The sequence below is a fragment of the Taeniopygia guttata genome, chromosome 8 (genome assembly GCF_048771995.1).
Source record: "Taeniopygia guttata chromosome 8, bTaeGut7.mat, whole genome shotgun sequence".
Taxonomy (NCBI): Eukaryota; Metazoa; Chordata; class Aves; order Passeriformes; family Estrildidae; genus Taeniopygia; species Taeniopygia guttata.
The window spans coordinates 6,168,859-6,179,731 of record NC_133033.1 but is presented as its reverse complement, the minus strand read 5'-3'; positions in this window follow the sequence as shown (position 1 = coordinate 6,179,731).

The following is a 10,873-nucleotide window of genomic DNA, read 5'->3' as shown; positions in this document are numbered from 1 at the left end:
GAAAGACGATTTTGTAATGTACACAAGTATCTACTACAAATTAAGAAAAAATTGAACACATTTTTAGCCAGGACGTAGGTCAGCATTTGAACAGAGATCTGCCTCAAGAAGCAAGAGGTCAATGTACCAACTTTTAGCTCTGTTTAATCTTTAGGAGGAACCAAGCAGTAACAGCAGCCTTCTCCCTAGGAGTTGTTAGTATAAGCGCAGTTTGTGGATTTAAACTATCAGTATGACAAACAGATAAACAGACAGCAAATCAACATCTGCAGATCCCAAGTATATATTAAAAAATGTCAGACCATGTGCAGAGCAATTTTTTCTATCACCTGATACACACCAACAACTCAAACTTCTGACAGCAGTGCTGCTTTCATTCTCAAAAGGAAAGTAAAGCTCAGTTCTGCAAAGCTTGCCTTCAGCTTGCAGAAAATGTGACAGACCAAACACACTGTTTGTGGGGAAGCATTTGCCATTTATATTAAAGAAAATTAGAATTTAACATAAATGGCAAATGCTTGCAAGCTAAATCACCATGGTAGGGGCAAATTTCAATGTTTCCCCCTGTTTTGCCACTGGAGGAGTAGAACTGGTGTCTCTGCAGCTCCAGCAGTACCACGGGGCAGGACACCTCCCACTCCCCTCCCTGGCTCCTGCTCAGTGACCTCCAGCTCTGCTTTGCCCGTGGGCAGCACCCAGCCCTTTCCCACTCTGCTCCTGTGTCTCCAGGCTGTGTTCCTGCCTGGTGGGAGGTAAAATTGCCAAGGCAGTGCTGCTGACCCCTGTGATGAATTACACACAATGTAATGGGGATGGTGCAAGCCCTCGTAGAGGACAAACACCCACAGTGAAAGGCCATCAGGCTGAATGCAGGGCCTTGCTTTCCTCTGCCAGTGAGAGACACTGCTGGCAGCCCTACCTATCATTTCAAAATTACTTGTAGCATTTTCAAATGGATTTTGCAGACATGCTTTTTACTACAATTAAAAAAATAAAGCCATATATTGTAATTTAGACACTCGAATGTTTGTTAACAAAATCAGAGAGAGGAAGCCTGAAAAATAAACAGATAATGACACGCGGTCACCTTAACTCCAGGGCTCTGGCTCACGAGATCCAGAATATGCGATAAAGATCTCTAACAAGAAAAGAAAATGTGGCTATAGATGTTAGTCATACCTGATTCCTGTTCCTATACCATTACAGATAAATCACAATTTGCATTTATGTCTGACTCAGAAGATCAGCCTAGTCTCAGAGTTCAATCTGTACTCACACCCCTTCTTTCCCTTGATGCTCTTCCTTCTGCCTGGCTCCTGCATTCTCTTTCTCCTCTGTGCTGTTATAAGGTGACTCCCAGCTCTTTCTCTTCCACACTGTTTATCCATCTTTCCATTTCCTGACTCCTGCCTTCTTACACACTTCACACTCTATTTTCATCTCCTAGTTTCCCTTGCTTCAGCTGCACATCCAACCTCTTATTTTTTCTTAATTATTTCCTCTGGCATCTTATCTTTATCTCCATGACACTTTTTAATCTCCTTACCCAATGTATCAGACCTTTTCCCATAGCATAGCAGAATCTTATTATGTAAATATGTATAATTTTCTTTTCCCTGGTCATGCAGAACTGCTTCCACAACTGATTCCTGTCCATGAGGAAAATTATTACTGGTCAGCAGTAGTTGTCTCCTTGGACTCTACTGTCTTCATCTCCTCCTTCTCACTTTTTGCTCCCTGGTTGAAGGCATCCTCCCAATCTCTTTCATCTTTGTGACCCATCCTCCTTTTCTCAGCAGGAGAAAGGGAGGTGTTGCACACAGGAGAGGCACCCAGGTGTCACAGGAAGGGAGGAGCACTTGGGCACACACCGTACCCAGCTGCTCTGCAAAGCCCCCAGCTTGGGCTGGCCTTTGGAAAACTCAGCAAAATTACAAAAGTAAATTATTCTTAACCAATCACATGCAAACTGAGATTTACTCTTTTTTTGAGTATTTTAACTTTTTTTACATTTGGATGCACATCTGTGAAACCACAGCAGAGGTGCTGCCAAACTCCAAGTTGCTGCTTCAAAGGTGCATGGATGAAGGTAGACCAGTGAGGGTGTTCCATTTCAAATTCCTTCTGTAACAGGGATACCGGCACTTCTGAATGAAGCAACCAGATTATTATTTTTTAATATGGGCAAAATATTTTTTTAACCTTGTTCTTGAAAATTACTACAGTGGTTTAGCTGGCAACTGCCAAAAATTAAACCTGAGGCAGATGCTTGGCTTGGAAAATACCAGCTCAAACAGTGACAAGCAACTGAAAACAAGATGTTATTTTGAGGCACTGGACAAGGTTAAGCAGAGCAGTGGAAGACTTTTAAGTGACCTGCAATGAGTTTCTTAATAAAAACTTTATTGGAGTAAACAGAATTAAGTCAGATTTCATCTTTTTGTGTGAAGATATTTCCTCTGAATGTAAAAATGAAAATAAAGGAAAATAATTCCAGAGTGTTCTGATGTGAAGAGGGAGAGGAGAGTGTGCTCAATTGAGGCTGGGAGCAGTATAGTTGAGGACTGGACCATTCTCTTTGGCAACAAAACCAACTTGAAAGATCTACAAAAGTGTGGAAATAAATGATCCAAAAGTATTCTGTGAAGATGAAATTTTACAGAGAGAGCAGAGTGAAGGGTGAAAGTAATTGCTTCCGGTGGGGTAATGTCAAAGCAACAAATATTTTATTAGCTTTGGGGTTCCTAAATATCCTCATCAGTGCAGTTTACCATCACAAGCCCCAGGGAAAGCATCATGTAACATCCCCAAAGTGCCCCACATCTCCCACAGCTGACTGTTTGCCTTCTGGGACAACTGAGGCAGCTCAGGAGCTGCTCCCTACGCTGAAAGCTCCGACTCAGGGCAGCAGTGGTGGCTGTGGGAGGGCAGCTGAGGTGTGCCCTGTTCCAGTCCTGTGCTGACACGTTCCACTGCCTCCCTGCCAGAGACTTCCAGAGCAGGTTCACAGCAAGAGTCACAGCAATCACCACCCAGTGCTGTTTGGCACCAAAAACTGTCATCCCATTCCTCTGCTGGGGATGGAATGAAGAGAGTCACTGAAGGCCTTTCTAATGTACGATGAACTGCTTGTTAATTTGCAAGTACAAGTATTACTTGTCTATAAAATTAATACTTTTAAATACTTTTAGCAGATTTAGTGGGTTCTCTGTCACTTGACTATACCATTGCCTAAAAGATATGTTCTTGCTTGAAAATAAATTAACCCAGAAGCTCCTGTGGCCTTTGTTTGCAGGAAGTCAGAGGAGGTAAAAATGTTGGTCCCTGTGGCCATCTCATCTCTATCAGTCTGTTTGTCCTGGATTTTAACAGCAAAACTCCACTAATGCTGTAAACTTTCTCTGCAGTTAAAATATTCTGAAAGATCTTGCACAGCCTGTGTTTGAAAATTTTTCATTGCATTTAAGCAAAATGCTTTATCTTAATGGTCATGATTATCCAAATTATGGTCAAAATGGTGACCTGTGATAACACCAGAGAAATTAAAACTACTCTAATTAAAAAAAACCCCATATTTTTTCATAATTGAAAATTTTTGCTAGGTGCTGTTGTTTGGCATACAAATTCTTTTGCCTTCCTTAAATATGCATGTGTTTATTATGTTTAGATTTCTTTTGGGTTTAATACTAGGCCTGGTCTGGCAGTGTTCAGTTCAGGGACCGCTGCAACACTTACACAATGTACCTTACTCTCCAAGGTATCCTACACTCAGCACATTCTTCCTTTTTATACAGTTTCTCTCTTATTTTTTCTTTTTAAAAACCAGGAAAAATTGAGGTTTAAGGATAGCAGAAAACTTGGCCTGACAACATGATCTAATGAACCACAAAACAGCTTTTGAAGAGAAAAAGTAGCAGGAAGTTCTTTCATACCGGGTATTAAAAATAGACTGCACCAAGTCCCGGAATGCACACGGCAGTTATGTAATGATTTTTCAGTGACATGCATTAGGAAATATTCTCAGTACATGTTTTTCCTTCCTAGCACCCAGTTTACTTCTCTGAAGTTTGGAAATTCTTCACATGGATGCTTCTAAGAAGTCTAAAATTACAATGTTCATTTGAATAACCTATCAATTAGCCAGCCACATAATGACAACATCTAATGGTACAATTGAAGTATTTGAATTTAATATACCATTTTCATAATGGTACAATATGAAACACACGATGGAATCCAATTTTTTTTTTTCCCCACAAGTCAGGCTTAATTTATTCCTGGCAATGTAATGATTTTGCACTGGAGACACTAAAAGAGAGAAATCATTTTTGGTGCATATCATAAATATGGAGAACATCAGCTCCCTTGGAGCACAGAGAAGTCTCCCAAACATTTCAAAAAGGTTTATATGTTATTGGATACTTTCTATAAATGGAAAGACTGAGGCGAGGCAGAACAGCTCTATCTAGTTTCTACCCTGCTGAGGAAACTAAATGGTAAATTATTTTGAAAAATGCCTTCCTCAGACTTTTCCTTGGAGACTTCCCACAGGTCTAGGCTCTGGATCTTTGCAGTATAATTTGAGAAGGTAACAAAGGAGCTGGAAAACAGTTGAAATCTAACTTTTGGGTTTTCATAGTTGTATTGTTTACTTGAATTATTCAATGTTCAGAACAATCTGCAACATCCTCTGCCTATAGCAAGAGTATCACACAAGGAAGGCAGCATTACTTTCTTGTTTGCCCACAGGCTTTTCTGCCTTTTCTGCCTTTTCTGTTAAAAACCACAAGCCCTCCCACGGCCTCTAGCCTTTTATGGCCACCACGAACTTAATCACTAACATTTTTAGTTTCAATTTATACTTCAAACCCAGCAAAATTCCCTGATGGGAAAGCTCACACATCTCTCCCACCTGTGTCACACACAGTGTCAGTATTTCCTAGATTGCTATATATCAGGATGTACCCAGAAGCACAATTACAGACATTTTTCATCACCCACTTATGTCAGTGATGGACAGTGATAGAAGTGTTATGGCAAGTGACATTTTGTCCAATTTTGCCTCCTACTCATAAGTTTTTCCCAGTTAATGTAATGGAGATTAAATACCAGGAGATCCTAAATGGTCATTTATGACCATGGTAACACAGTGAGTCTTTTTTTAAGATGAGTAGAACTGTAAGTGTTGGGTCTGGCTTTTCTGAGATATCTTTAAAATATTTTCAGAGCTAAAAATGCTTTTTGTGGAGCAAGTGAAGCTCCATGCTGTTCTTTTTGAGAACAGAGAAAAACCTGATCAAAGTACAATCAGATAAAACATCTGATTTATTTTCTCTCTTTACTGTTCTGGGGAGTGACAGAATTAAAATATCCATGTTTGACATGTGAACACACTGTACCACATCCAAAATACTTCATTTTGGAAAGACATAAAAAAACCCCCAAGAACAAGTCAGCATCTTGTAGGAAACCTGTTTGTTTGATAAATTATTAAGAAACATCTTAATTGGCAGTCTGAAATAAAATGAAAAGGGGCATATTGAATTGATGTCAAAAAATCATTTTAGAAGAAGAGGTAGGAAGTGAGCACCAGAGCTGAGATGACAAACATGATTTTATAAGATCAAAGTGTCTTTAAGGCCATAAAATGAAAGAAGACCTGGTTATTAACACATTCATTTGCTTCTAAATGCTGTTATACAAATATATTTCTGGGAATCCAATGCCTAAAAAGTAATTTGTGAATAAGTCAATACTTATTTTTCTGCACTGATACATAGGCAAAGCTCGAGCTGTTTATGAGGGGAGGAACAGGGTTTCATGCATAGTATTCAGCAGTGCTCCCAGTTACAGGAAGACTCATCATCCAGCCTGATTAGTTTACAGGAACTGAAGCAATCAACATTCTGTGTTTTCTTACACATTTTATGACTATTTTCATATAAGCAAAAATCAGACTTTGTCCTTATTAAGGAAATTTTAGAGCAAATAGAGAATTACAGCCTCTTGTTTAATCTAACTCTTCTGCAAGCTTTGCTTCACTCAGTCACTTGTGAATATTTCTGAGTTTTATTTGATATATTAACTTATTTCTCTATGAGATTTGTTGCCACTTAATGTGATATTCAAGGTCAACACTGCAAATGTATTTGTAAATGAAAGTTTCTGGTTTGACTGAATTTAAAACCTCAAGTGTTTTCTGTCCCCAAACAAACACAGAGAGGCCTCATTTGCATATTCAGAAGAAAAATTTTTTTTTTCCCCACCAAATTTGTTACTTTGCTTGCAATTTTCCTTTTTTTTTTTTTGACAAATCTTTATTTCCTCAATTAAAGTTGCTGATGTGTTTAAATTAACAAGTGATATTATTATATTCATAAATGGGGCAAATTTGAGCTCACCTCTGAAACCCAAAGCAAAGCTCTGCCACACCACATTTTCATCTGCTTTCCAGAAAGGCAGGGATTATTCTGTAGCACTGAAGCTCTGCTTTCATGGTGGGAAGGAATTCTGGATTTTACACTGTTTGCTGGCTGTGCACAACAGAAGAATAGACAATACCATCTGAGCTTGGGACAATTAACAGGATGTCTTTAGAATATTTTTATTACGTTAATCTTTTCTTTTGCTTGAGCCAGCATTCCCCTCGAGAGGAAGAGAAATGATGCTGAGACAACTTACTATTGCAAATTAATTGTATGGTCCATTTCCCAAGCATTTAATTTGGCCACAGCAACCTGTTTAACTCAAATGAGTTGTCAAAAAGTGACACAAAAGAGAGGCCAAGTTCTTTAGAGGTGGCCAGTAATTTTAAAGGATGAAGGGAAATGGCTGGCATTATTGCTTTAGTCCAAGTAAAGCCTCTTCTAAACAGGGCAAGGGAAAATCAAGTGATTTGGCCTCACCAAAATTCATGCTACTTGAGACCTTTTGGAAATGTTGAACTCTGGAAAATAGCAAAACTGTAGGAAACACAAAGGAAAAAAAAAAAGTGTAGCATTTCTTACTTCTCATAACAGATAAATTAGGATATAAGTTTGGGATAGGAATTGGGATAGATGCACCTGTTCCAGTCTGAGCCACGTACATCAAGGCAGGTCTCTCTACCTGCATGAGAGAAGAGGTTCATACATGAGATCTCTTCTGCTTTAAAGTCAACAAGGTCTGATCTGATTTTTTACAGCATAGCTTGTCTTTTTATTCTTAGCTCTGGTATTCTAGAAGAATTTCCATGTGTGTAGCCCCTGCCTGAGTCCACTCTTGGTCTGTGGACCTCTGTGATTAATCCATCCTGGATTCCTTAACCCATTGCTTCCAGTTTTCCCAGCCTCCTGCATGGGTGCTCCTCTCACAGCTGTATGGATTTCAGCTTTTCAAACTACAGTTTGATTCATTCTCTCAACACAAGAATTTATCTTCAGCATAAATATTTTTGGAACCACAAAGGTATAATTTTATAGTTAAATAATCACATTTTCCTGGGAAAGCTTCGAGGCAGTGGGTAATGCAGATTAGGAGTTGGCACTTAGTCAGACTCTCAAAGAATCTCTCTTTCACTGGCAGTATTTATTGTTCAGGAAGCAACACTTAGTCTTTGCCATAGAAGAAGGTGATCTGTCATGTCAAAGATGAATTCCACCAGCCTGGTCACTCTCTATAATGATGTATCCCTCTCCCATGAAGCAGATATAACAAAATACTTCTGATAAGGAATTACTCTCTGAGACTAGGACATAGATACTTCAGTTATAGGGAGTAGAAGACTAATAGACATGAATAAAAATTTGGAATGGATGGAATACTTATAATGCTGCATTTTGAAGATAACCAGTTCCCTTTTTGTTTGCGTGTCCTAGAGATGACTTCTTTGCAGATAATTACTTTTCATAAATTTAGATTCCAGAGAAGTATGATTCACAGAAGTGCAGGGATTCCTTTTACTAAGCTGACCTTGAAGAACAGATCTGTTTCATTCTGTGCTTAGTCTCTTCTTTCCTGCCTCCTCTTATCACTTTGGAGCAGCCAGAGCCATCAGTGATGTTCCCTCTGCTCCAGCCAGCTCCACTGCCCTGCGGATGGTGGCCAGGAGCAAAGCTCTTTGCAGGCTTTGGGCACAAACTTCTTCTAAATGTTACTCAAAACCCCAAATCTGATTCTTGGTACCAGATATCCATTCATTTATTAAGAACAAACACAGCAGACAACTAATGCTGCACTTTTTCTGTTATTCAAACCTGCTGCTAACAATGAGGAAGATTATGTCATTCCCTGGATGTGACAAAGGACTAATATTATATGCAGTAAAAACAATGAGTCAACAGTTTCTATTCCCTTGAGGTCAAACCATTCAGCAGTTTTGAAAGTAGACTGTTCTTTTTTGTGCACAGAGCATGTTGTCTATTAACACAAAATGTGTAAAATCAAGATATAATTTGAAAAAAAAATCTTGTCCTTTCAAGGGGAATTTTTCAAACTTACAACATAAACCAACAGATATTTTTTCCCCACATATACTAATCATAATATTGCAAAAATCTTTTCTTTTTTAGGTCAAAGATACATTATCTAGGTTAAGTAATTATTTGTATGATCCTGACAGGCACTTTGCAGTTCCCACTAAGAGGAGTATGAACTGTGAGCATTAATGCATAACTAAATAAAATGAAATTTTCTGGAGATATTTTGTAATGGTGTGAAGATAAGAAAGACCTTTAACATGAAAATGTGTTTTGACAGACAACTGAAAGCAAGGAGTCTAACAATGAAAATTTCCTAGATTTTCTGGGAGTAGATGAGGAATTGACAAAATCCTGGCCATCTCTAACCACAGCTGCACCTAGCGCAGGCTAGTGCAAGAAATGTTGTGTTCATACAGATCCATCCTTCAGCAACTCTCAAACCTTTGTGGAGGATTATTATCCTGCTCATACAGACTGTGAAACTGCAGCACAGAGAAGTGACAGCTCAAGGCCATTTAAAAGTCAGGAGAGTTTGGAAGAGAACTCAGATTTCTCAATCCATGCCCAGCACTCTGCCCACTGGGCTCCAGTGCCTGATAAAGCTCCTCTTCCAAACTGGACAGAATTTAATAATTTTGAGGAGTTTCAATTCATAATGTTGTTTCTTTTAATAATTTTATTTGGTGGGAAAATTGACTTGCCTAATTATATGAAGTTCAATTGCAAGGGAATCCTAGGCCAGTTGCAGTCTCCATTCTTGTTATCCTTGCAGATCAAATCTAGAGACAGGAGAGCAAACTGGATTATATCTAGATGGGCTTTTATGTAGGAAGAAATACCATTTTGCCTGCATTGACACTGTCTGACCATGTTTTAGATTAAAATGCACCTTAGAGTGGAATAAATAATATTCATCATTCTGACAATTAATTGTAATGAAATCTTAGACTCTGAATCCCAAGGAATTTCCTCTGGCATGCTGTCAAAGTGCTGGATAAAGTCTTCTAAGCTTATGCTGACCACTTTAGTATGTCACCTAAAATAACTGCAAACGGGTTCAGGCATAATTTGTCTATCAGATCCCAGGCCCAAGTGATTACTTACCCAAAATGTGGAGGAATACATCTGGCAGCCCAGCTGGTCAGAGTCCTGACAGATTTATTGGAGAAGTAAATGCAGGAGGCATGGCTCAGTCTGATCTTTAAACTCTCTGTCTTCTGAGGCTTAAGGAACTCTTACCTTCTCAAATATTTAATAGAATATTTAAACAAAATATCTAAGACCTAAAGACATCCCAGTTGTTTTGGGTGTTCTGTTACATTGCTCAAGTGAGACCAGAAAGCTTGTTAGATCACTTCAATTGAAAAACAGACATTTCCACTAACAATTGCTCTTATAAACGAAACAAAAATCAGACAGATTTCAGAAAAGGCAAAATAAAGAGACTAAAGCAATTTACAGAATTTCCTCTGTATGTCTCAAGTTAATTGCAAATCCTGTGGCCTGGTATTTTCATTTCCATAGTCACGATTAAAGGCACAATGATTTTGATGTAATGTAAGAGGGATGAAATAAATTTCCCACATGAAATTAGAGTCCCCTTTTCAAGTTGTGTGAAATTTTTGCAGGCAACATGTCTCACTGCCTAATGAAAGCCAAAACCTGAATGTACTGCAGGAAGAGTCACACATGAGCCATGTAGGTGTGCTGTTTGACTCCAATGACACACAAAAATATAAATATATTTGATTAAAGTTATTATTGTCTATTTAATAGAATTATGAACTAAAAATAAAAATAGAGACTCATATCCTAGTGTGTTCCAAGAAAGGATCTTCACCTGATCTTTGTTTTTACAGCTCTCATCCCAGCAATCAACTGTGAAAACTTGCATAAGTACTCTCAGTATGACTGAAGTTGTTCCTTTGTTAAACAGGGTATTACAAGTTAAAACTAGGGACAGAGATTCCTATTCAGGAAAATAGTGAAGATCTTAATTAAAATCAAACATATATTAGCATTACTTTGTAAATCAAGTCTTACTTAAGCAAGTGACACTTCCAAAAAAGACTGTAACGAGGCTACCCCAATGCAAAGGCATATAAATATCAGGAGGCATTAGCAGGACTATAATTTCAAAATTTTGTAGGTATGACATCTGGAAAAACTGTACTTCTGTTCAATGTTAGTTTGGCTGTCTGTACAAAAATTTCAGACCAATAGCATAAAAAACTTATAAAGGAAAATGTATTCTTAATGTTAAATAATATAGATAGAAAACAATAAAAAGTTTTTAAATGAAACTGTAAAACAAATCATTAGGCTTTGGATTACTTTATGTATGTGCTTGTCACATCTTACTAGGTGTTTTTATTAGATCTGTTTTATTATTAGATCTTTAGTAGGTCAGTCAT